This window comes from Crinia signifera, chromosome 6 (assembly GCF_055691185.1).
Source record: "Crinia signifera chromosome 6, ASM5569118v1, whole genome shotgun sequence".
NCBI lineage: Eukaryota > Metazoa > Chordata > Amphibia > Anura > Myobatrachidae > Crinia > Crinia signifera.
The window spans coordinates 71,296,076-71,323,594 of NC_139222.1; the positions used below are offsets into that span (position 1 = coordinate 71,296,076).

Sequence of the window (27,519 nt, forward strand, 5' to 3'; positions counted from 1 at the left end):
GGGAGATACTGCACTTTTATACCGCGATTTGTGCTTGAGCACTGAATAAAACTTTTTGAAAAATATTTTACAAAGTAACCAAACCAACATTTTTCAATGCTAATTTGTCAGGTCTTTTAATTTTTATTTAAAATATTTGAGAAGGTTGGATGGCAGTTTATTGGTCCTGAAATGGACATTTTTAATGTCATCCATAGGGAAAAGCAGGGCTGACCCAGGTTCAGTGTAAACGGTGCAGACCTGGGTCCGACCTGGGTCACAGTGCTGTGTAAATGGGGTATGAAGCTGTGTCCAACCCTGGAAACTCCCATGTTTAAAGACCAGGGTCCGACCAGGGATTTTGGTGTAAAAGGGGTATTACATTGCTGTTGCTTTCGCAAAGTACCTGAAATACTTTGTAAATTATACTAGCAACCCATCAGTTGGGAGAATGGAGTGTGATATGGTACCCTGACATTGAGGATGTTCTACCTAAAGAACATAAAGATAATCCTCACCCTCTCCCTTTCCAAAACCTTTAGCTGCCTCTCCACAGCCTAGCCCTAAACTTCCCCTACCACACCATAACATTCACCTCCCGTCTCCAAACCCTAACCTTTCCTCCTGCAGCCATACCCTAACCTTCACCTCCTGCAGCCATACCCTAACCTTCTCCTCCTGCAGCCAAACCCTAACCTTCTCCTCCCGCAACCAAACCCTAACCTTCACCTCTCGCAGCGAAACCCTAACCTTCACCTCCCGCAGCCAAACCCTAACCTTCACCTCCCGCAGCCATACCCTAACCTTCTCCTCCTACAGCCAAACGCTAACCTTCACCTCCCGCAGCCAAACCCTAGCCTTGCCCTTCCACAGCCAAACCCTAATATTCTCCTCCCACAGCCAAACCCTAACCTTCTCCTCCCGCAACCAAACCCTAACCTTCTCCTCCTGCAGCCAAACCCTAACTTTCACCTCCTGCAGCCATACCCTAACCTTGCCCTTCTACAGCCAAACCCTAACCTTCCCCTCCCACAGCCAAACCCTAACCTCCTCCCACAGCCAAACCCTAAACTTCACCTCCTGCAGCCATACCCTAACCTTCTCCTCACACAGCCAAACCCTAAACTTCACCTCCTGCAGCCATACCCTAACCTTCTCCTCCCGCAGAAAAACCCTAACCTTGCCCTTCCACAGCCTAACCCAAACCACCTTCTCCCACAGCCAAACCCTAACCTTCACCTCCTGCAGCCATACCCTAACCTTCTCCTCCCACAGTCAAACCCTAACCTTACCCTTCCACAGCCTAACCGTCCCTGGCAGACTTACATACAGGATGTTGGCTGCAATGTTGGGATTCCAGCGTCGGCCTTCTTTCCGCCAGTATCCTAAACTTCTGGATGCTAACTACATCCCACAGAACAATACACACATTTTAGAATTTCCTTCTTACAATCTGCTTCAGTTAATTGGTGTTTGGGATTCGCTATCATGTCACTTTTTAAGTGTTGGTATTACTGTGCATCATGCTTACCATTATGTTCATAAATATCTTAACAACTAGGTAGGGCATTTTTGTTTTGTTGTGACGTTTGCAGTCTCTTGCATACTGAAATGTGCTATTTGTAGGACACTGCTCGTCTTTCTGTCAACACATTTATTGATTCCTGTAAATCTCCTGTTGCTCTTTTAAGGCTTCTTGGTCTTTGCCAAAAAGTGGTTTGTTTCTTGCTTCTTGACATTTATTTACAGTAGGCTGGAAATCCGCTGCAGCAGATTTGCATTGGTCTTCTGCAAGTGGGCGTTCATCTCTTTGTGCTAGTATTTCAGCACTGCACGGGATGTGGATCATATGGTCGCCCAAAAGTTGGTCGGCCGTCATTAGGTCTACGCCACTAGGTTGATAAACTGAAAGGTCGACATGGACACAGAAAGGTAGCACCTCATGACTCGCGCTTCGGGCACGGTGCCTTGCTGCATCAACACAATTTTATTCTCCCACCATGCCCTAGTGGATGGTAGGGCATGAAATAGCGCCTGTCTGCTCAAAAAACAGTGAAAAAACCCATGTCGACCTTTTGACTGTTGACCTTGCCCATGTCAACCTAATGCTTGTGTCAACCTAACGACCTGTCGATCTTGTCACATGTCCACCTACACCAGTGATGGCAAACCTTGATGCTCCAGCTGTTGTTAACTACACATCCCAGCATGCCCTGCATCAGTTTTAGCATGGCCAAATAGTAAAACTGTAGCAGGGCATGCTGGGATGTGTAGCTCAGCAACAGCTGGAGTGTCAAGGTTAGCCATCACTGACCTAGACCCATGTTGACCTTTCAGTATGTCGACCTAATAACTGTCGACCAACCGACCGTCTCCCACTGCAGGATTGTTCTGTGTTCCTGTACAAACGCTCCACAAGCAATCATATCCCCTTCACAATTCAGCAAGCCTAGACCACAAACATATGTAGGTCTGATAGAGATTCTCAGGGCTTTGTGTCCCTTCTCTGGTATCCGGATCATAGATCGTCCTTAATTAAGATGTGAGTCAATATGATGACCCCATATTATTGACATGCATTAGGTCAAAAGGTTAACAAGGAAATTTGTCATTGCATAAGTTCAAATGGTCGACATGGCAATGGTTGACACAAGTTTTAAATGATTTTATTATTTTCCATCCATGTGGAATATAATAAGGAATAGTTACCCATAAGGGTCGAACGAAAGACTACCATACATCTACAACAGATTGTTGCAGTTTCCCGATATTCTGGCGTAAGGTATGGGGAATCGGGAATATTTCACAGGTTTAATAATCCCAATTCCCTGATCCCAAACCAAAACTGGTTGCGATCATCAAATCTGTGATTTTTAAATTTAAGAATTTTCCCTATTCCCCAATGGGATAAAAAGGCTGTAGCGGGTGGGAATGTCTTTCTTTCCCACACCTTGTAAGATCAAAGGTTGGGGTTCTCTTGTATGAAAGAGGGGAGGCTTCTCTTTCAAACTATGGGTCATAGTGTCAATTGTATGAAGGTCGACAGTCAAAATGTCTACATGAGTTTTTCATGTTTTTTTGGCTGGAATGTCGATGTAAGTCTGTGTACTAATTATCATCAGTGCGTATGTATTTGCACCAGTACTTACAAGAAATACTTGTTAATGTTGTATATATGCTGGTGCCCAGGTCTGCCTCAAACACAATCATAAAATCACACCCTACCCAATCAGTCACCTATCGCTCACGTCATGTGTGTGATTTGCAAACCATGGTGTGTGTGTGTGTATCTTCCTCATGATGTGTCCTTACTAGATGCGAGCATGCTGTATCCTGTGCGAATGACCCCTCCAGGCAATTCCTAGTTATACGTAGGTTTAAGGGAAGCCTGTTTCTGTTGGTTCTCTTACCCCTAGCATGGGGCTGCTGCATGGGCTAGAACAGTAGGAAGGATAGGCTAGCACTTTTTTTAGATAAACTTTTTCTGACTTACTTTATTGTATTGTCACACAGGTAGAAGCACCCAATTTCGTATCGGCCATAATGTGCAGAGGGGTCTGTATAGTTACGGCAGTGTTCTCTCACTGCCATACTATACTATACCAGTGGCGTAACTACTGTAAGGCCGCCCCTTGGGGGAGCAAGTGGCAGCGGGGTCTATGTGGGCACCGGGCGCTGGCACCCACCTGGTGCCCTGACATCCTGCCGCTGCCCGCTGGCTGAGCTCCGGAGGCGAGTCAGCCATGACAGTCAGAGACAACAAATCGCCCACTCATTCAATTGACTGCACACAGAGCTGGCTATTGGCTGCTGTGTACAGGAAGGGTGGGTGGGTGGATCAGGGGCGGCCTGGGACATGTCGGAGCCAGGGGAAGCAGCAGTGTCTGCTGGTCTCACTCTCTGCCTCTCTCCTGTTTCAGCTTCTCCAATATGCATGTGACATCATCATGTCACGCGCTGGGGAAATGCGATAGAGAGGAGCCGGGAAGCCAGGCCAGCAGAGAGGGAGCAGACAGACAGTTCCACCCAGGGGGCGCGCCACAAACTTTTTGGCAGAGGGGGGCCAAATTTATAGTTACGCCACTGTACTATACTATGCTAGAATACTAGTTGTATTGCTATATAGTCCATAACACATGCTACAATAAGAATGCATATCGAATGAGAATGTTCTCATCAATTATAATTGACTGCATTTAGTTTTTTTTGGGGGGGGGGGGGGTGGGGAGTGGTTCAAATGTAAACTGTAATTTTGATGTTATTGTGCCCGTGAAAAGTTGCAGCCGTGAATGTAATTATACCAAACAGGTTTGGCTGGGGAAATAGCAGCAGACAGTACTTGTGCGCTTTCAGTGACCCTTGAATCCCTTTAGAATGCCTTATTCAATATCCCATGTCATGTAAGATGGCAGCCAATGACAACTGTGTGATGTGATCCTGAAACATCTGACCTCAATCAAGGGCCTTTCACTTTGCAAACCTGAAGCTGTCAGTCCATGCTAAGAATATGAAGATGGGAAGTCCCAGCAGAGCGAGGCTTAATAACCCACTGACGCCCCTTTCATTTACAGAATGTGCATGATGTGGCGTCTGGGATTGTATGCATCCAAAATAATAAAGTGACTTATTACCCCCCCAAAATCCTACACTTTGGCCACAGGATAGAATGGGAGACTTTTTTTTTTTTTTTACATGTTCATAATTGCCCTTCTGTAAATGAACTTGCATGATCTATAAACTGCGATTGTATAAACAGCCGTGCGGTGTACAGTATACATACAAAACATTTCGCCGTATCAGGGCATTAGATCGTAAATGCAATATACAAAGGAAAGCCATGGCTGTAATCACAGGTGGGAATCATTTAGGTACTCTGTGATCGTCTATCTAATGTATAGTTATACAGGCAGACCCAGGAGGAGACAAGTGTTGTATATGTTTATGCCAGGAGATTGCTAATGCACAGTCTCACATACACTTTAGGGAGGCTTCATTCTCTATCCAGTATGGCTGCTGTGCATGCTACCCACATACAAAGGGCCATAGAATCCATAAAGCTGGCTATGCTGAAGCCTTAGGGGCTCTGTAGGGACTAAGGGTGAGTAAAGAGGTCCACAGACTTTATATCAACGGCATTTCAGTGTCCAATATTGAAAGTGTAATAATACCTGAAAACCTAGGTGCTCAACCATGGGTTAATATTGCCCTGAACATACACACATCACACAATTGGCTGGTAGTCTGTACACTTCACTTCATGCTGAGAATCTAAAATGCCTTAAAAATCTGCAATAACTTTGTGAATTCTACTTTTGTTTTAAAAGTGAAGAAGAAAACTATTATTGTCCCACATTGTTTAATTCTGTGATTCTGCACTGCTGTAGAATGCCTGTGCTCTCTGGCTGCTTGTACCCTCTCGCTGTGGCCCTTATTCTGGTTCACTTGCAAAGACAAATTCCTTCTCAAATGGACAAAACCATGTGCACTGCAGGTGGGGCAGATGTAACTTGTACAGAGAGAGTTAGATTTGGGTGGGGTTTTACTTCAAAGTGAGATCTATATTGCAGTGTAAACAGGGCCGGTGCAAACCCTGTGAGCGCCCCAGGCAACCTACCCGCCCGCCCGCTCGCTCCTCTCTGGGGATGGGGGGTAGGTTGCCTGGGGCTGTCCAGCACGTGGATTGCCGCTGAGGAGGGGGGAGGGGGCAGACACAACCCACGTGCTCTGGAGGGGGTGCGGTGCTAGATTGCTATGGGATGAACAGAGGAGGGGGGAATTACAGACGGGAGTCCGGCTCGTGGGGGGCAATATTCTGGCGCGTTCTCACTGCCTCACCTGCAGCCTCTGAAGTGCAGTCCCTCCTGACAGTTCGCCATTGCCTAACGAGGAGGATATTCCCCTGCAGCAGTAGATGGCACGCAGGGCCCCCGCACGCTGCCATATCCCGGGTGGTGTATAGCTGAGCGGCCGATGTGCCTGCACTCTCTGGCTGTCATACAGCAGCCAATCAGTGTTCAATAGTCACAGCAATAGCCAATCAGTAAAGGCTGTGGTCTTTTCCTGGTCAGGAGCATTCTGGGAGTTGTAGTTTAGTGTTTGTATAGCTTCTCGGCTCTCCTCGGCGCCTCAGTACTGCCCTCCAGTGGCCGGCGCCCTAGTCAAATGCCTAGACCTGCCTAGTGGTGGCGCTGGCCCTGAGTGTAAAAGTAAAGCAGTTAGTATTTTCCCTGCACAGAAACAAAATAACTTACCCCAATCTAAATCTCTCTGCACAAGTTGCATCTGCCCCTCCCGCAGTACACATGGTTTTGTCCATTTGAGAAGGAATTTGCTTTTGCAAGTGCACCAGAATAAGTGTGTGTGTGCTCTGTTGACCTCATTCTGTAATAAGAATTTACAATGTCTATCTATCTTTTTTTTTTTTTTTTAGTAACTCCCCTCCCTTTTTCCCTGTAGTGCACCAGTGTTTCCTCTAGGGGAGGCTGCAGCACGGTTCAAAAATTTTAAATTGGGGAGCCACACCTACTGCCACCAACTGTCATTCCAAACTGACTAACTGGCAGTTGGTGTTTCTCCCCTATTTTCATTTTTAACTGTGCTGCAGCCCCACCTGGACCCGACATTTTTTGGAGCATGCAGCACTGTCCGTGCTAGTGACTATAGCACTGTAGCACTGCAGCTCCATCACCACTGCTGGCACCAAAACTCTCCCACAGCCTGGGCCAAGAGGGGTACTTGTGGCAGAGGTAGCGTCTGGCACCTAGCACCCCCCAGGTGCCGGAATCTTTAGACAGCGTGGCCAGCTTCAAGGGGCAGGTAAGATTCTCTGTGAGAGCATTTGAATCGCTGTCACGCCACAGGTCTGGGAAACTGCCTGCATCGGCTGGCGTGTACCAGGTGGGGATGTGATGGGGTGATAAGGGGTTGTAGGAATTCATTAGGAAATTGTGGGAAGGATAGGTTGTTCCATAATTCACAAATTTTAGTAGAAGCCATGAAATCTGAACTAGGGGTAAAATTATCTGTAGGTGTTTGTGTGTCTGAATATATATTACCATAGAAGTCTGACATAACTTGTGAGAGTTGTGCATTTCAAGTCGTGAGCGAGCCATCTGGTAAAGTCAATAGGTTACCTAGCAGAGATGGGAGGGTGGAATTTAGAATGTTCGAGAGTAATTTACCTGTTTTGTTGCCAAACTTGTGGAATTTGTAAACTGCCACTTATCAGTCATAGCCTGCAGTTTATCTTCCATGAGGGCCTTGGCCTGAAGACACTTGGATCTGTCTGTAGGTGTAGGGGTTCCTATGAATGTGGAATAGGAATCAGTTAGGGATTCTTGAAGAGTCCTAGAAGATTGAGTTAATTGTTTTCTTTGAAGTTTTTTGTTTGACATCATTGATCCTCTGAAGACCGCTTTAGCGGTCATCCAGTATAGTGTGAGGTTGGTCGCTAGATATTCTGTGTGGAGTTCGCCATCCCAAGTCATCCCAGGTCTTGGTTAAATGAGTGTGCAAGATGTGAGGGGAATCTCAACATGTGAGTGCATGATGTGAGGGGAATCTCAACATTTTATATGAAGATAAATCTTTAGAGGTTTGTAAGGAAATTTGAATACATGTGTGGTCTGAAACAAGGATGGCTTGTATTAAGGCTCCTTTTACTTGGGGGAAGAGATTTGTGGACCCGCAGATATAGCCAATGCATGAGTATGTGTGGTGTGTGGCAGATAGACATGTGTATTCCCGTTGTGTAGGGTAAAGCGCTCTCCAGACATCAACTAGCTGAATGCAATTCAATAAGAAGGGTATACCTATCTTGCGGTGGTTCCTGGTTTTAAGGGGGTAGGTGATCTATCCGGAGTAGGGTGGGAGGTTAGGTTATATGGGGTTAAAATTTTTATGAGTGATTTTGAAAAATAATTTGGAGTAAACATTTGGGGCATAAATTGAACATAGGACATAGGGCTTGTTAGCAATAGTAACTGTGACCACTAAATATTGACAATCTCGGTCAGCTTGTATGGAGGTAACTTCAATGGCTAAGGATTTGGATACTGATATCACAATTAACCTTGATTTTCTGAGGCAAGGAGTTTCCACCTTAACATTTGCAATTTTAAGACTTCAAGGGGGTAGCAGATGTGTTTCTTGGAGACAAATTAAATCTAAGGACTGTTTCTGGATGTATAATGAAACCTTCCATCTCTTGGAGTGAAATCTGCCGACGTTAAAAGATCCAATCTTTAATTCAGTCATAATGTACGTGTCTGGATGTCTGAGCCGTACGTGTTGTGAAGGTCCTGTATCACATAGTTCAAACTGTAAATCAGAAAACATTGGGAAAGAAATAGGGATGGGGGAGACAATTGGAAACAAGACATGGGAGACATAACATCAACAATTCGAATGGGTGAATGATTATTATTTATTAACTTAAATTAAAACTGGGATCAAACCAATAATTAAACAAGACTGGGTACTAGCAAATGGGTAAGAAGGTCCTGCTAGCTATGACATAGAAAATCTTATGTAGAAATCTTCACTGACTGCACAAAACAAATTAAAAAATCTTAAAATGACTGAAGAAAATGAGCTCACCTGTCAGCGGCACAGTTCCATGACATGCCTTACATACCTGCATGTACAGTATGTGTCAGTGACAGAGGGGAAAGGGGGTGCTGTCTATTACTACGAGATGCTACACAGAGCAAACACAATGCACTTTGCCCATGGACAAGTCCCCCAGACTTCCTCTGTCCTTTCTGCAGCAGGGCATGTAACTAGCTCAGCCCGCCCTGTCACCCGCCTCTGCCCAGCATCAGAGCCACTGCAGCCAGTCCCCCCATCACTTCCCTCTGCCCCGGTCCTCTTACCAGGATGCGTGGTGTCACTGAGGTCTTGCAGCACCCCACAGAAAACTCTGTTTCCTGCTGCTCAAATTCAGCGAACTGGTGACCGCAGCTTCCTCTAGGGCCCTTGGCCAACACTGCGGCCTCCATCACACCAACTCCACACTGCGCCTACGCAACCAGCCTTATGGGAAGCTGAGCTAGAAGCTAAAGCTGACTTGCTAGTTGGTCCACCGTGGCTATTTACAAAACTCGCATCAGATCATTCGTACCCTGTCGACAGCCAATCAGGAGCCGAGATACCACTGATGTTCCTGATTGGCTTCCAAACTGCAAACTCCAATTGGCTTGCAATGCCGGCTGAACTTTTGTTATAGCCGCAACGGACCTGCTCTCCTCTTGCATCTTCCAGCTGGCTCCTAAACAGCCAGGGGGAGGGCACCACAAGCCCACCCGGCCAAGACCAGATTCTGCTTCCTTCCCCAAAGATCTAGTCGCCAGGAAGCAGAATCTGGGCGACCTGGCACCTGGGGTTTGTCAAGCCCTGCAGTAGGGGCATTACACATTATGCCCCACATGGTAATGCCCATTACAAATTATGTCAAACACCATAATGCCCACTTCACATAATGCCCCACACCATAATGCCCATTACTTATTATACCACATGCCATAATGCCTATGACATATTATGTCACACACTGTAATGCCTATTACGTATTATGTCACTTGTCACTTACCTACATGCTAGTTGCCAGGAGTTTTGTGCTTGTTGGCACAGGGGGGGTTTCATGCTTGTTGCAATAGGAGGATTACATGCGTGTTGCCATGGGGTGATTACTTGCTAATTGCCCAGGGGATAGGAAGGGTTAACAGGCTTGTTGCCCAAGGTGGGGGATTATATGGTCATTGCCCAGGGGGCTCCCTCCAACCTTGATGGCTCATTCCCTCTCCCCACACAGCAGCGCTGTCATTTGCAGGTCCCACTGGCAGTGACTCCCGGGCCCCAACCCCAGGCTGCACAGCGCCGCAGGCTTCCCTCATCCATCTGGCGGCTCTCGGCCATTTCAAATGTGGCACAGATTCATGAGCCAATCGGAGCTTGTGACCAGGCAGCCAATCACTGTGGTTGCTTGTACGCAAGCTCAGATTGGCTCAGGAGCCGTGCCATATTTATTATGGCCGAGAGCCACCGGAGGGGTGAGGGAAGCCTGTGGCACTGCGCTACACACCACTCTTTTAGTCTCTCAGTGGCAGCGGGGTGGGAGAAGCGCAGCAGGAGATGCGGGGTGGTACGGCGTACCACCAACATTTCTTAAAGGTACGCTGTACAACTCCGTACCCCTTCACTTGCACCACTAGCGGAAATAGGTGCAGTAGCTTGTGGTGTTATTCAAGAGACCTCTGTCATTCATTAAAATAGTGGCATCAAGTTGTAGATGGCTACACTGGTGGGACACACTGGCTGCAAAACTAGAGAAAGGGGTGCGGAGACAGAATACAGCAGCTGCAAAGGAAGAAACTGTACCAATGGGAGACTAGCTAAAGACTAGCTGGGAGTGGGCACTGCGGCAAGAGGGGCTCCACAATGTAGACTTCCCCACTGCAACAAAATAAAATAAATGGCCGAATAAATGACAGGGGGTCACCTGCCTGGGTGCCCCCCGGATCCACCACTGTGTACACCCAATATGTATGTGAATGACAATGTTTAGGCATATTACTTCAGCTCTGGTGAACTGCCCATTCTTGATATATCCGTGCGCCTGGCCGACTTATCAAGCAGCCGATTAAGCATACTGTATGTGCTAGCCTAAATCAGCTGCTGGTTAAGTCGCTATCTAATGTGTGTACTGCATTATTATTTTAGGAGGGGAAAAGTGGATGTCACAATATTGTAGTACGGTATGCATGTACCACACACAAATATGTATTACATAGCCACAATAGTTCCATGCTGGTTAAAACTGTTGTCATTACAGTGTATTACCACCTGCAAGTGATAGGGTTAATTAATCATGTAGCTGCACTAATTAAACAACCTGCAACAAACTGTGTGACAGAGAGACGATTACCATACATTACATATATGCTCCATAAAACATTGGTTGCTTGATGGTTTATAGGGGGTGTAAATAATGATCAGGATGTATCCGGCAAACTTGTTTGATGCCAGTTGCAAACATGGTGCTGAATGAAATGTTGACATGATGTTTGGAAAGTAGATTGAGAGGTAACTGAATGTGCATAAATCACAGTATTTGTGCTTATCTTGTACTAGGGAGGCTGGGCCATAATTTAAAGTGCATTAGGAAGCCACTTAACTGAAGAATTGATGTTAGATAAAAGCCAAGTTTCTGCAGGTCTGGCATTACTGAGTCCCTCTATCACAGGTGAGGAGGGGGTGGCACTCAGAGACATCACTGTGTCAGCTCACCAAGGACCCTACACAAGACAAACACCTCTCCTCAAAGCAGGATATATCAGCCCACCATGGATATATCTCAAAATCCCGCTCCCCCTGAGGAGAACGGTTGGATTCTGATATGATTAAGTGATCTTGGGCAGCAGCTGCACGCATTATATATACTGCTGAAGTTCCGTAATGTATGCAGTGAAACTAGTTAGTAAAATGTATAAATGACATTTCATTTTCCCAACCCAGTCGCCCAAGCAACTAAGCAATTTCTGCATACTGTAGTTGGCATGTTTCTGGTCGATGAAAGAAATTATATAGTATATATACCTTTTTATTTACTCTGTTGTGTAAATTAAAAGGAAAATGTACAGAGAAATATGATGTGTTGGGTCGTTGAAATATATTATATTAATCTCTAGAAAGTCTGAAGAAAACATAATAAACGGAAGAGCAAACCTGGCCTGTGCCTTGCAAGCATGTCTCATGTCCTGAGTAGGGATGCCAATCCCAAGGCATTTTATTAATTCTGGGAAAAAAGTTAAATCCCAGGATTGAGCCACATAATAAATAGCATACCACCCCACCTCAAACTGTCTGTCCCCCAGGGTTTACAAGTGTCCAGAGGATTGTGGAAGGTGCCCTTTACACATTATGCCACACACCGTAATGCCCATTACACATTATGCCACACACCTTAATGCCCATTACACATTATGCCACACACCGTAATGCCCATTACACATTATGCCACACACCGTAATGCCCATTACACATTATGCCACACACCGTAATGCCCATTACACATTATGCCACACACCGTAATGCCCATTACACATTATGCCACACACTGTAATGCCCATTACATGTACCACACACCGTAATGGCTGTTAAATATTATGCCATATAAGTGCCACTTACAGATAGCCAGAGTTGTTGAACTTAATCCTGTGCTAATCCCCTACTGTATTGTTCTATGTATTGTATTACAGCTGAGAACAATAGCTATCCATGGCTCACCATGGCTATCCAGGGAAGGCTAACTGAATAAGGCTCCATCTGTATTTTAATGGATAGGGTTTTCTTGCTTGATGCCAGGGCGTTCATGCTCAATGCCAGTTCCTTCATGCTCGTTGCCACTGGAGAGTGCAAATGCCTGTTGCAAAGGGGGGAGCAAATGCCTATTGCCAAGTGGGAGTGTAATCAATGCTTGTTGCCAAGGGGGAATTTAATTAATGCTCGTTGCCAAGGGGGAGTTTCATTAATGCTGTCAGGGCATTGAATACCCCCCCATAGGAAACACTGCTAGTCCAGGCAAGATAATGTACCATATTAAATACAGCAATGCACTGTAGAAAATACATAGTCCTGCGGTATAACGTAACCTGTATAATTTAAGTGCACCGTCTCCATCTTGTAAAGGGGTAATCAAAGCAGCTAAAATATTATATGAAGAGTGCATAGCCACTGAAAGCAAAACCAACCCAAAGAAGTTTTCTAAATACATAAATAGTAAACGTTTAATTAAGGAAAACATAGGCCCACTAACTGATACTAGTGGAAATAGTGGAAAAAGTGTTACTGAGGACAAGGGAAAAGCAAAACTGTTAAATGAGTTCTTCTCATCAGTATTTACTAAGGGAGAGCAGACTGTGGAACGAACATTTACCACAAACGGGACAAATAAGCCAGATCTCATTGTGGATTTCACGCCGAAGGAAATAATACTGAGGCTAAGCAAACTCAAAACAAATAAATCCCCAGGGCCAGATGGGATTCATCCGAGGGTATTAATGGAATTAAGGGATGAACTAGCTACCCCCCTACATTATATCTTTAGCAAGTCACTATCGTCAGGTATAGTACCAAAAGATTGGAGAATAGCAGAGGTAGATCCCGCTAATTACAGACCCTTTAGTTTAACATCAATTGTGGGTAAACTATTTGAAGGATTTTTAAGGGATGGTATCCAGAAATATTTAGATCATCACAGTCTACTCAGTGCTAACCAACATGGGTTTGTGAAAAATCGTTCATGCCAAACTAATCTACTAGGGTTCTATGAAGAGGTTAGCAAAAACCTCGATAATGGAAATGCTGTAGATGTGATTTTCCTAGATTTCGCTAAAGCATTTGACAGTTATAGCATTTGACAGTTACTGGACTCAAGGGTAATTATGCCACTATATAAAGCATTGGTGAGACCTCACCTAGAGTACGGAGTACAGTTCTGGGGCCCACACTATAAAAAGGACATCATAGAATTAGAAAAAGTCCAAAGGCGAGCAACAAAGCTTATTAGGGGAATGGAGAATTTAAGCTACGGGGAGAGATTAAGCAATTTGGGACTATTTACATTAGAAAAGAGATGTTTAAGGGGGGACATGCTCAACATGTACAAGTATATCAAGGGCCAATATAAGGAACTGTCACGCACCCTCTTTTCTACTAGAAAGGAATCTAGAACGCGAGGGCATGAGTATAGATTAGAAGAAAAAAGATTTCATTCAGCTAGTAGAAAGAATTTCTTTACGGTCAGAACAGTCAAACTCTGGAACTCTCTTCCCAGAGAGGTGGTAACGGCTGGCTCATTAAATGCGTTCAAGGCAAAGTTGGACAAACATTTACTGGAGAAAAACATCCAAGGGTACAAATAAGAAATATAATTTGTCTGTAAAATACCAGAACCTACCAAATCAGCAATGGATATCTATACCAGGTTGAACTAGATGGAGGCAAGTCTTTTTTCAGCCTTACCTACTATGGAACTATGTAACTATTACACCCTATCTTTAATTAGTCAATGCCAGATATTTGAAATTGCACTGAACTTATCAGAACAAGTTGTCCTAAAATTGTCTATTTCGTTTTCTTAAATATAGAAATTTCATAGATTTTTTGTTTTTGTGTTACAAATAAAGAATAATATATTGTAATTTTAAAATCAAAAGCAAAAATAAGTGAACACGATAATAAAGACCATTTGCTTTGTGATATCAGCTAATTTAAATAGCTCAATCCCAATACCTATTCACATCAAAGAATTTGAAATGACGTTGGAGAAAATTATATTTACCTTATATTATCCTGTATCTCATGTAAAAAAAAAATCAATACAAGCCTGTCCTATAAAATAAGGCAGTAAATGTGTGATGAGTCTTCTTCTACGTCACTGTAACCATAGAACAGGTTACAGTGACGACCAGAAAGTCTCCAATCTGTCTGAGTGTGTTGACTTAGCAGCCGAATTGTCAAAAAGATGTAGCACAAGTGAGATAAACAGACGAGGTCTAATAGTGTTTAACAAGAACTCGGTGACAGAGCACAAAGATGTGTCGTGCAAAAATAGCATACATGATTAATGTTAATAGTGTGATACATTATATTATTTTCAGCAATGAGAGATGAAAATAATATCAACTCAAATACGATTGTGTTGGCTTTATGAGCATTGTCACAGCTTATTTATTTTATGGAATGATCGCTTGCATCAGTTTAGAAGATAAGGATATTAAAGTGACATTAAACCTAATTCCTTAGTTCTGATATATTGTAGCAGATCTCTGATGCACAGCTGTAGAAAGCCTACATGGGCCGTACATTTCACCCAAGGAGACACTTTCCAAGGGGGACAAAATGCTCTGTTCATGGACCTTTACTCTTAATATATGATTGCCGTGTGGCACTAGATAATTGATGAGAAAGGTGTTTCGGCACAGTTATTGTAAATTGAGTGAAGTCCAGGAGCAGAGCATTTGTCCCTCTTAAAAAGGGTGTGGATGGATGTGGAAGAATATGTTATCCCAGAGGTAATCTGGTTTTGTTACCCAGGTGGGATAAGTGAGCATACTTTCCAACTGTCCTGATTACAGCGGGACAGTCCTGCTAAATGGACATTTTCCCACCCGCGGGACAGTTTGGTGGAGAGCGTGAACACCGCTGCTCTAGTAAGCAGGGAAGCTGCTGATCACTGAATAGATGCTGGCATCTATTTGGTGCAGGGAGGAGAGCCACGAAAAGATGACAAGGGGGTTGCTGCACTCAGCTTTGCCATGCTATCCAAGGCCCTGGCCCTTTTTGAGAGTGGGCGCACCACTAGAGCTCCAGGTCCCACTTCCAGGAGGTTAAAAGTTGGATGATATAAGGAAGTTATGTGTAACTGAGTGGAGGTGGTATAATGCTAAACAATAGGGAAATGGAGGAGGGTATATGTGTTACAGGTGAAGGAGGCTTCATGTGCTCTCCAACACCAAAGCAAGACGTACTCTACAGTAAAAATATTATTGATATACTCAACTGGAAACTGATCACTGGACTGTGGTATTGAAGTTGGCAGTAGAGTGACCAATCCTGGGATCGGGATCGAAGGGATCCCAAAATTGCCAGGATTTCAGTACTGGGATTGGAGTTTCCAATCCTGGGATATTAGGATTAGATTGTGCATGCAAAGTCTAATGCCGGGCAGCATCTGAGCAGCCACTCAGACACTGCCTGGCCTCTCCCTTCCCCGGCTGAGTGGCTCTGCGCAGAGTGACGCGGTCAGACGTCCCACTGTGCAGTCCCCACAACCGCTCCGCCTGCCAACCTGACTCTCGGCCGCACATGTTAGTAAATATGCGGGTGCCCGGGCACGTTTTTCTAAAATAAGGAAGTGGTACTTATGTATTATCCGGGCTCCCATGTTAAATGCACCCCATTTTTTCATACCCCTACTATCCAACTACGCATGGAGTTGATTTTATATAGTGTGGCGAGCGCAGCAAGCCACCGTGCCTGAAGCGTGGCGTGGGGACGCGGTCTCATAAGAAAATCGGGAGCCCAGATATTACATAAGTACCAAGGAAGTCAATGAAAAAAATCCCCCGGGATTGGCTTTCATAGTTGGCAGTTCTCTTAATTTAGTTACAGCAGCTCCTGCATGGCTAATCTGATGGGTTTTACTTTTTTGTTTTGTAATTCATTATGGCCTTTACTAAAGGGGCAATGTCGGTCTCGGGCAGAAAAGGCCCATCAGGGGAGTACAGTGGTAGGTGCCCAGTGGTGAGAGGTGTGGTCAGCCACCAGAGATGCTTTTCCAACCATTAGGCAACCCCAGGGCCGGATTAACAATGGGCCTGATGGAACTGTAGCTCCAGGCCCACTCTCCAAATAGGCCAATTTTGTAGTTGAGGACCGGGGATTTCCAATTTCCATTTTCCCCATAGGATAACATAGGACCCGCTAATTCTGACCCCCACCCGGTTTCAAGGGCTGATAGTTCCCCCTCCAGCATCTGCTGTATGGGGGCAGCCATTTTGTGTGGGGCAGTTTCCATTAGCACTGCTTGTCAGCAAACGGAGCCAGGAGCAGGAGGAGATGGAGAGCCGGGAATGCACACACAGGCGATTCCCGGCCACAGATGCGTAACCATAGCCCCGCAGACAGGCGCCCACACTTACTTAGCACCTCCCCGCCATAGCGGGGGCTGCGGGGCTATAGTTATGCCACTGGTTCTTCTACTGCTCCACCAGACTCCCACACTTGCTCCAATGTTCTGCAGGGTGGGTGATTGTGGACTTCATTTGGAAACCCTTCTCTAGTAATTCTGGGTTTGCCCCTGATTGCAGCAATTTTATGCTTTTACATCTCGCTATTTGCTGAGTCGAATTTTATTGCAAAACCACATTACAGAACAATCTGTCCTAGATTTTCCATACTGCAAGTATACCGACCGCCACAACCACACACAAAAACTGATTTGCCTCTGACAGGTGAGTTTGTGTAAAGAGAGTATGGATCCTTCGGATCCCACCACTTATAGTCACTCTCTAGGCGTTTTTGTGATATTTTATGTTCCGCTAGTATATAGTGTTAAATACACAGTTAAAAAAAAAGGTACTTATGTATTATCTGGGCTCCCATGTTAAATTTACCCCATTTTTTTCATACCCCTACTATCCAACTACGCATGGAGTTGATTTTATATAGTGTGGCGAGCGCAGCGAGCCACCGTGCCCGAAGCGTGGCGAGCGCAGCGAGCCCCGCGAGGGGACGTGGTCTCATAAGAAAAACGGCAGCCCAGATATTACATAAGTACCAAAAAAAAATATATATATATATTTATATTGGACAGAGAAAGCATCTTATAATGAATGCCATCTCTTCTCAATTGTTAACAAGGTCGGTCTACGGCAGGATGTCATAGTGTTTGCTCTTTCTGAGTCATCAGCTTGCGGTTGATTACCTTTCCATCCCGTTGTGGATATATCATGAGAAAGGTGAGGATCTGTGCGTGATGGCTATATGCACTGCATGTGCGCACCTCATAATGTTCTCCTAATCTCATAGAGACAGGGCAGGTAATAGGAGATAAAAAGCCACCTACTGTGTACACACTGTGCAAATGTTCCTAGGTTAATGTTTTTTCTCTGACAAGGGATGTTTATCCACCAATCACACTGTTGCTACAGAACATTTTCGTAGTAGAACTGTCACTCGAGTGACTGTTTAGCGTGTTCTGAATACAAGTGCGAAAGAATTAATGACAATAGTTGTTTGTCCTTTGCAGATTAATATAATAGTTCTAGTTGACACTTGACAGCCACCGAGTTGTTGCGCACAAATAAATACGGTTGATAGTGGTTTCTAAAATATTAATCCGTATCACAAATCCTTGTTGTAAATTTACATCTTACAGCCTGGTTATCTCAGCAGTGTATCTGTAGGTGTAGAGTAGTAGCCAGCTGTTCCTAATGTCCAGGGACAGTGTTATTCATATTTATTATAATTAAAGCTGGGTAATAGTGACATGAAAACAATACAATGTCACTCACGGTTTCCGTGAACTCCCGGACAAACGATATAGCGCATACACACAATAGATATAGTCAGTGGCCACATCCAGGAATTTTTCTTTTGCTGACGATATCCTCAGATTGAGCTGCATGTGCAGATGACCGAAGATCACAAGAACGACCCATGGGAGCTCACATTGCTAATGACATAGAGCGTAAGAATTTGATGATAGTCATTATCGGGACTAGGATTTAAATAGTCATCTAGTGCAGCGGTTCAGCGGGGACTGTGTCAGCGGGGACTGTTGGAGAAAGGAGTCTTTAGCGCCCTCTACAGAAGCAGCATAGTACATAAGGCCTCATTCAGAATGCATCCCAAAAGCAAAACCATACTGCATTGCAGATGGAGCAAATGTAACATGTTCAGATAGTTAGATTTGGGTGAAATCGAAATTGTAGTTTAGATAATTCCAGTGGCGGCTCCTAACTAGGTGTAAGAGGGTGCTGCCGCTGGCTGCAATGATGGCTCCACCTCCACTGCTGATCCCCACCGGTGCGGGAGCGGTGCATGTGCATGCAGCAACCCATAGAAGCTATTATACAGTCCTGGCACCTGTACACTGCAGACAGGCACTGGGACCGGCCGCATATCGGCCTTGGTACTGCGCATGCGTGGATCCTGGATTCTATGGACTGCAGCTGTACCCAATGGGACTGCCTTGGGTGACAGCCCAGAGGTAAAACCGCCACTGGTTAATTCTATAGTGGGTAGATCTTACATCTTTGCAGTCCCCATAGAAACCTAAATAAATACATAAATAAATATGGGCTATAGCTATTATTTTCTGCAATTCTCACATGGGGTATAATCAATGCTCTTTAGCGAGTTGTGATGGCGTTCAGTGTTGATTGCTCGCCATCACAGCTCGCGGGGGAGTATTCAACTGATCCCCCTGCACCCGCAGTTTCCGTGGACACGGCGCGTGCGGCTGCCAAAATGGCAAGGCTCATGGCTAAAAGCAGCGGGCTTCCTGCATTAGCCGCGAACCTTCCCTGCATTAGCCGCGAACCTGGCCTTTTGGCGGAATCCTCGCCGTTTTCTGACACCGAAGATTCCCCCAGAATGTTGAATAGGGTGAGCCACCGGCGCGGGGGTTAATGGCTTGATTTTGGCGATCCTCCCTGAAAACAAGTCATCCTCGCCGTAAAAATCCCCTCGATGGCCACATTGAATACATTGAGTATCTTTTGGGGGATCCTTAATATTTGCTGCTATCCCATGAAAATGGCTGTTTTGGTGGAATATCCCCCAAATATTGTTTAATAAATAGGCCCCTTAAAGATTTTCAGTATGGCCCTAGCCTACAAAAATATTTCTTATCTGTATGTTCGATGCAATTATTACCATCCATACACAGTCTATGGAATAGGTAAGTTTTTATTAATTAGAATATGCATTTAAAATTGATATATGCTACAAGTAAATACAGTAAATGTGGCATGATGGGGTTGTAGTGCTCCAATATCCTTTTTTGGTTGTTTGGTGTTTTGAGGCTCATTCAATTCTCCGAGTCTCATGGAGAAAAGGAAAAGCGTGTTCTTCCCTCGAGTCACGTAATCTGAATATCAGAAAAATAACTTTTACATGTAAAGCTTCTGTGCACAATGGCCCTTATTCAGATCTGATCGCAGTACAAATTTGTTTTCCAAATGGGCAAAACCAGGTGCACTGCAGGTGGGGCACATGTAACATGTGCAGAGAGAATAAATTTGGGTGGGGGGGTGTGTTGAAACTGAAATCTAAATTGCAGTGTAACAATAATGCAGCCAGTATTTACCCTGCACGGAAACAAAATAACTCACACCAATCTAACTCTCTCTGCACATGGTACATATGCCCCACCTGCAGTGCACAAGGTTTTTCCCATTTTGAGAACAAATTTGTACTGTGATCAGATCTGAATAAGGGCAAATGTTTCTCACTTGACTGAGATTGATTGGGCCCCAAGTATACGCACTTGGGACAGCATCTGCCGACTAGCACTCATTTATAGTTTGGATACATTTTCTGATACTAGGTAGAAAGATGTATTTGTTGGGGGCCAAATGTAATAGCATCCTAGATTGGCGGCTGTGCGGGGCCATTTCTGATTTTGGCACTCGCAGCTACCACCATCTGAAAATGGCAGTAGACCATCGTAGCCTATGGGCTACTAACTGCACTGCCGGTCTGGAGGGGGGTTCCCATGAAACGCTCCCCAGAAGTGTCCGCTGTGCAGCGTGGTCTGGCTGACCGTGCATGCACTGATCCCTCTGGAAGCCAGAAGATCAATTTCCAGGGACGGGTTGCTATCGGAACCCCTGTCCCTGCCGGTGCTCATTAATGCATCTTGTCAATGACATTACATATTGTACTGCGATCCTGGGCAGTAAGATTCCAGTGACATTGCATGTCATAGGGCCTGATTGAAAGTTGATCGCAAAATCTTTCTGAAATGTGCAAAACCATGTGATCTGCATGTGGAGCAAAAAGTAACACGTGCAGAGATAGTTAGATTTGGGTGGGGTTTATTCAAACTGAAATCTAAATTGCAGTGTAAAAATAAAGCAGCCAGTATTTACTCTGCACAGAAACAAAATAACCCACCCATATCTTAAGGTGCCCATACACAGTGTGCTTTCGGCTTGCGATGCGCGCTCCCATCCACATCTAGGGATACCAACTCATCCCTTTAATTCGGGACACATATTAATTACACAGGTTACAATCTACTAGATTGTAAGCTCCTCCGAGCAGGGCCCTCTTCCCTCCTGTTGTCAAAGCCTTCTTCTCTTCACATTTCACTCACAGCTCTCTTATACTCAAACACTCAGTGACCATCTTCATCTGCATACTCCCCTCCATCATTGGCCTCAAGCCTCTAGTTGTATGTTTATTCAGTCCTCACTACTTATATTTAAGCTGTAATGTGTATTAGTAGGAGTAGTACGTTTATTTATAAGGCGCCACAAAGTGTCGGCAGGGCCGTACATAGCAAACAAAAAACTAATTACAAGGTAACGTACAGGGTGTGTTGATCAAATACAGCATAAATAGGGGTATAGCTGGTAGAACTAAAATCAGCATCAGTTCTGAAGTAGGTGTTGAAATTGTCGAGGAGACTGAAGATGAAGTAGAGGCAGGGAAGAACAGGGCAGGAGCACTGGTGAGGTAAAGAGGTAGGGTGAGTACGTGAGGAAAGAGGGCCCTATTCATAAGAGTTAACAGACTAAAAGGAAGTGGGTGGACAAACGAAAAACAATAGGATAAGTAGGAACGGATGGAGGGGTAGGGTAGGCAGGATAGGAGGAGCAAAAGAGGTTAGGAGGAGGAGGGATAGGCTAGTCGGAAGAAGTGGGTTTTGAGGGAGCGCTTGAAGGAGGTAAGGGAATCAGAAAGCCTGATGGGTGGTGGGAGGTTGTTCCAGTGCAGGGGGGCAGCGTGAGAGAAGTCTTGGACATAGGAGTGGGAGGAGATGATTAGGTGAGCGGTCAGCGGCAGAGCGAAGAGGACGGGAGGGAGTGTGGATAGAGATCAGTGAAGAGAGGTAAGGAGCGGTGGAGGAGGAGAGAGCATTGTAGGTGGTGGTGAGGAGTTTAAAGAGAACCCGGAAAGGAATGGGGAGCCAGTGAAGAGATAGACAGAGGGGGAGGCGGAGTTGGAGCAACGGGAGAGAAAGATGAGCTTAGCAGCAGCGTTAAGAATGGATTGGAGAGAGGCGAGGCGGGCGGGCAAGGTAGCCCAGAGAGAAGGATGTTGCAGTAGTCAAGGCGGGAGATGACAAGAGAGTGAATGAGAATTTTGGTTGCGTCAGTGGACCAATGTGTACTGAACTGTGGCGCTCTTTATTTGTACTCTATTTTTGGAATTTGATCAATGTTATACCAAGTTTTGTCTCCCTGTATTGTTCCTTTGCACGGCGCTGCGAAACACTTGTGGCGCCTTATAAATAAAATTATAATAATAATAATAGGTTCTGAGGCAGTTTAAAACCAGGTGAAAAGGAGTCTTGAAGTGTGGCAGTTTAAAACCAGGTGAAAGCCAGCCACAGAACCTGTGTAATTAATGTGTCCCGAATTAAAGGGATGAGTTGGACCACATCACATCACAAAGTACAAAAAAGTATGTGCAGCACGTACTTTTTGAACTAGATTGTATCTAGATCAAAACGCATGCTGCTGTAGACTATTGCATGAGTTTTGAACTAGATGCAATGCGATCTAGTTCAAAATGCACAGAACACATCGCTCCATGTATGGGCACAATGGGCGAAATGTAATAGGGTGCGTTTTTTTTTTTTTTTGCGATTTTTCCCGCAAAATATGCCGTTTTCGGGCATTTCCCGAAAATCGCATATTTTATAGGGTGCGATTTGCGGGAAAAATCGCATTTTTTAAAGGTGCGATTTTTAGTTAGACTAAAAATCGCATCCAGATGTTTTCCCATTAAAAAGGATAGAAGTCGCATATTTAATGGGTTGCGATTTTTAGTAAAGCTTACTAAAAATCGCAAAAAAAATAGACCAGGTTCTGCCTGGCGCTTTTATCAGAAACATGCACAGATCATTGAGATCTGTGCATGGTTCTGTTGTAAAAAAATAGTTAAAACAAAAAAAAAGAAAAAAAACGGCGTGCGGTCCCCCCCCTAAGCATAACCAGCCCCGGGCTCCAAAAGCCGGTGCTGGTATAATAAAATCAAAGGAACAATCAAGTTGGGGTTCCCTGGATTTTATAAAACCAGCACCAGGCTCAAGGTCCGGCGCTGGTTCCCAAAATACGGGGGACAAAATGACTAGGGGTCCCCCGTATTTTAAGAACCAGCACCGGACACAACCAGCCAGCAGGGTAATGCCACAGCCGGGGGGAGACTTTTTATACAAGTCCCCCCGGCCAAAGCATTAACCCCCTGGCTGGTCAGCATGGGCAGGGGTCCTGGGGAAGTGGGGACCCCCCCAATGAAGGGGTCCCCCCCCTCCAGGACTTACCAGCCCATGCTGATAGTCCGGGGCTGTCCCCGATGCCCCTGGGCGGTGGGCATCGGGCTGATATTTGGTGTAAAAGAATAGATAAACTATTGTTTTTTACTGTGGCACTACAAGTGCCAGCAAGCCTCCCCAGCAAGCTGGGACTTGGAGAACCACAAGTCCCAGCCTGCTGGGCATTAAAGGGCCCGCTGGCACTTGTAGTTCCACAGTTAAAAAAATAGTGCACAAAACACACTGACACACATTTTAAATAAAACTTTAATACACACATTACACACATACTAATACTTACCTATCTTCTTCCCGTAGGTAGCCCTGGTCCTGATGTCCTCCGGTCCTGTGTCGGCGTTCCTCTTCATGTCGACGTCCTTCTTGAAGTCGACGTCCCTGTCGGCGATGGCGTCCGGTGTCCGGGTCCGACGAAATCCATGGAGGAAGCTGTGGAAGGAAACCATACTCACCTGTCCCAGCGCGACGTAGTCCAGGTAAGGGTCTTGGAAAAAAAACAAACCGACACCCGAATCCAAGCGGACACGACGGAGACGCAACGGTGTTTACATCGTGCGGCTCCGCCTCCCGAATGCCGCTATTGGCCGCCTTGCGGCCTAGCGGCCAATCAGGAGCCGCTAGGCCGCAAGGCGGCCAATAGCGGCATTCGGGAGGCGGAGCCGCACGATGTAAACAAACACACGTGCGTCTCCGTCGTGTCCGCTTGGATTCGGGTGTCGGTTTGTTTTTTTTCCAAGACCCTTACCTGGACTACGTCGCGCTGGGACAGGTGAGTATGGTTTCCTTCCACAGCTTCCTCCATGGATTTCGTCGGACCCGGACACCGGACGCCATCGCCGACAGGGACGTCGACTTCAAGAAGGACGTCGACATGAAGAGGAACGCCGACACAGGACCGGAGGACATCAGGACCAGGGCTACCTACGGGAAGAAGATAGGTAAGTATTAGTATGTGTGTAATGTGTGTATTAAAGTTTTATTTAAAATGTGTGTCAGTGTGTTTTGTGCACTATTTTTTTAACTGTGGAACTACAAGTGCCAGCGGGCCCTTTAATGCCCAGCAGGCTGGGACTTGTGGTTCTCCAAGTCCCAGCTTGCTGGGGAGGCTTGCTGGCACTTGTAGTGCCACAGTAAAAAACAATAGTTTATCTATTCTTTTACACCAAATATCAGCCCGATGCCCACCGCCCAGGGGCATCGGGGACAGCCCCGGACTATCAGCATGGGCTGGTAAGTCCTGGAGGGGGGGGACCCCTTCATTGGGGGGGTCCCCACTTCCCCAGGACCCCTGCCCATGCTGACCAGCCAGGGGGTTAATGCTTTGGCCGGGGGGACTTGTATAAAAAGTCTCCCCCCGGCTGTGGCATTACCCTGCTGGCTGGTTGTGTCCGGTGCTGGTTCTTAAAATACGGGGGACCCCTAGTCATTTTGTCCCCCGTATTTTGGGAACCAGCGCCGGACCTTGAGCCTGGTGCTGGTTTTATAAAATCCAGGGAACCCCAACTTGATTGTTCCTTTGATTTTATGATACCAGCACCGGCTTTTTGAGCCCGGGGCTGGTTATGCTTAGGGGGGGGACCGCACGCCGTTTTTTTTCTTTTTTTTTTGACAACCAAAATCGCATATATGAAAATGCGCACATTTTCAGGACTGAAAATGCGCACATTTTCATGACTAAAAATCGACCTAAATCGCGGCAAATCGCATTTTTTGCCGCTAATTCGCATCTCATTACATATGCGAATTCGCGGCAAAAAACGCGATTTTTAAAGGTGCGATTTGGTGCGATTTTTTTTTTGTCTAAAAAAACGCACCCTATTACATTTCGCCCCTTAATTCTCTCTGCACAGTTTAAATTTTCCCTACATGCATATCTCCCAACATGACCCATTCCAAAAGGGACAGAATGCTCTGTATCTTAACTCTTATTGTATGATTGGTCACCTGTGTTGAAAAGGTTCTCAAACTCGGTCCTCCGACACAGTGCATGTTTTGTTGGTCCCCTCACAAAATCACAAGTGAAATCATTTTTAAAACGTGGCAATGAATGATGTATGAGGACAACAGAGGACAACAACGGAAAGTTCTACGGGGTTATTGCCACGTCATAACCGCACTCTCCAAGCATTGATGAACCTTCTTCATGCACGGGCTGGGTGACATGGAAAATGTAAACTGTGTGTGGTCATGAGGACTGAGTTTGAGAACCCCTGGTTTAATTTATAATAAAGAAATGTCACCATTGGTGATTGTAATCATAAATGATTAGGGAAGTCCAGGAAGAGAGCGGGTGCCGGACGGGGTCCCGACAGTCGGGATCCCGATAGTCATTTAGCCAACGTCAGGATCCCGACTGTTAAAACACAGACAGCCACCGGCTATTCTCCCTCATGGGGGTTTTGTTGCACTCGCTATGCTGTCTGAGTCCGGCCAGTCGGGATCCCGACGTCGGGCTAATGACTGTCGGGAACCCGACTGTCGGAACCCTATACCACACCTGAAGAGAGCATTGTGTCCCTCTTGGCATAGGTCATGTTGGAAGGTACATGACTTTGTCCATCTGAGAAAGATTTTGCATCTGCGATCAACTCCGAATCAGGCCCAAAGTTTGATGAGCACCGCTATGCAGATTTACGAAGGAGCAAAAGCCCTATTGTCAGGGTACACAGTATAAACATTCACTTTCTCCTTTGGAACATGAATAGTGGCAGTACTATGGCCACCACAACACGACCAAAAGCAATTAGAAACAGTTTGTTTAAATAAATCTTATAAACAAGTAGAACCAAAAGCCCTATGTAATAGGCTGGGTCACTGATATGCACCTTTGCAAAGACTGGCATGGCCAAGTGTTACGTGCCAGTATCACTCCGTTGGTCCAGTGATCATTTGCTGCAATATATGGAGTTCATGGGCCCTGAAGACTTGCCATTAGTGCAACAACTGTATATAATACTGACAGAGACCTGGGAACAGATTCATATGGCTGAATAATTCCGTAAATAAACAGAAGCTGGTCTTATCAGCCATGCCCATGTGATTAAAGAATGTTTATGTAGCTTTCCAGCAATTGCACTGGAGATACCCATAATCCCTGAGCACACATTGATAACCTCAAAATCAGTTAGTGCAGTTGTGCATAAATGAAAGCCATGTCAGATGTAATTGCATTTGCATTTATTGCACACCACTAAAAGCAGAGTTTTGCCCATATACAGAGTTATACGTATCTATAGGACTGCATACGCCCCTTTTCAATGGAGGGTGCATGTGCAGTAGATCCTACTTGTCTAAAGGCTCCTCTCCAGTAGAACCCCAGAGAGGAGACAGTCAGCAGCACTTCTGGGGGTGGGGCCTGATGTACACATCATCAAGTAATGGAAATCCTACAATTCACAGGTATTCGAGGAGGGGTCGGGTCTACAAGGACGTGATTTGCATATCTAGCCCCACCCCTTCCTAAAAAAGCCATGGATCGCTGCAATTTAACAATTGTGGGGGGTGTCTGGTGGTATCCAGGAGGGTTGCCCACCTTTCCAGGGGGCAGGGAGGGAGACCCAACTTTCGGGAGCCTACTGGCCATTCCGGGATAGTAGGCAACCCTGTAGACTATGCTGCTGTGGAGAGAGGAGGGGCCCACACGGAGGCTGCTCTGCACCACATGCCATATCCCCACCCCCTCTCCTTATCTGCCCCTGCTTGATGTCATAGTTGTCATCGTTATTGGTGAATTTTGTGCATGAGCTTTCTCTGAAATATATATTGTGTATTGTGGCTGTGCATACACTACAGTTCCATACACTGGACTCTGGGGGAAGAACAGTGTGACAACATTCAAATATTTATTAAAATAACATACACTATTATCTATATTAAATACAGTGTTGATTCTCTGTGTGCAAAGGCCAGAGGGATACTTTTTGATACTGTATTCTCCTCTTGCCATCTTTATTTCTTCTTCAGGAGCTTCTGGAGAGAAGGATAAAGCAGAAAGTATGGTATAAATTAAAACTGATCGGGGGCCATTATAGTTAAAGGTGTTTGCAACCTGCACAATAGAAAACCTTTCCGGAATTCCTAATCTGTACTGGCTGCCCCTATACAGTGGCGGATTTAAGTGGGCTCGGCACCAAAGCATGTGCCCCCCCCTGTTAATTTTTTCTGGGTCCACCTCTGCCCCTATAGTTCCTTGATTTCCAACTAACCACCGCAGTTAGGTTATGCATATGATCCTCGTATCCCATTACTGTTGCTGGATAGAGTAGCTCACACTTTTTTTTTAAGCAGTTTTTTTGTATGCCCGTGTAATTCTCTATATAATGCAGTTCACCAATGTGACCTTTTCTAATATAAAGACAGCGGTAATTTCTTGCCTGTTGTCGCGGCGCTGTTAGAGTTAAACTGGTGCTAATGAACTGGAGGTTAGTTACAGAGTTGGAGCAGTAATTAAAATATTGTATTACAAAGTG

General features: G+C 45.4%; 1 protein-coding gene across 3 annotated transcripts in view; it reads left to right on the forward strand.

The window, feature by feature from the left end:
- The window catches only part of LOC146007712 (heparan-alpha-glucosaminide N-acetyltransferase-like), a 394,310-nt gene that overhangs the window by 26,854 nt on the left and 339,937 nt on the right, over positions 1-27,519 (forward strand). The window lies entirely within an intron of this gene.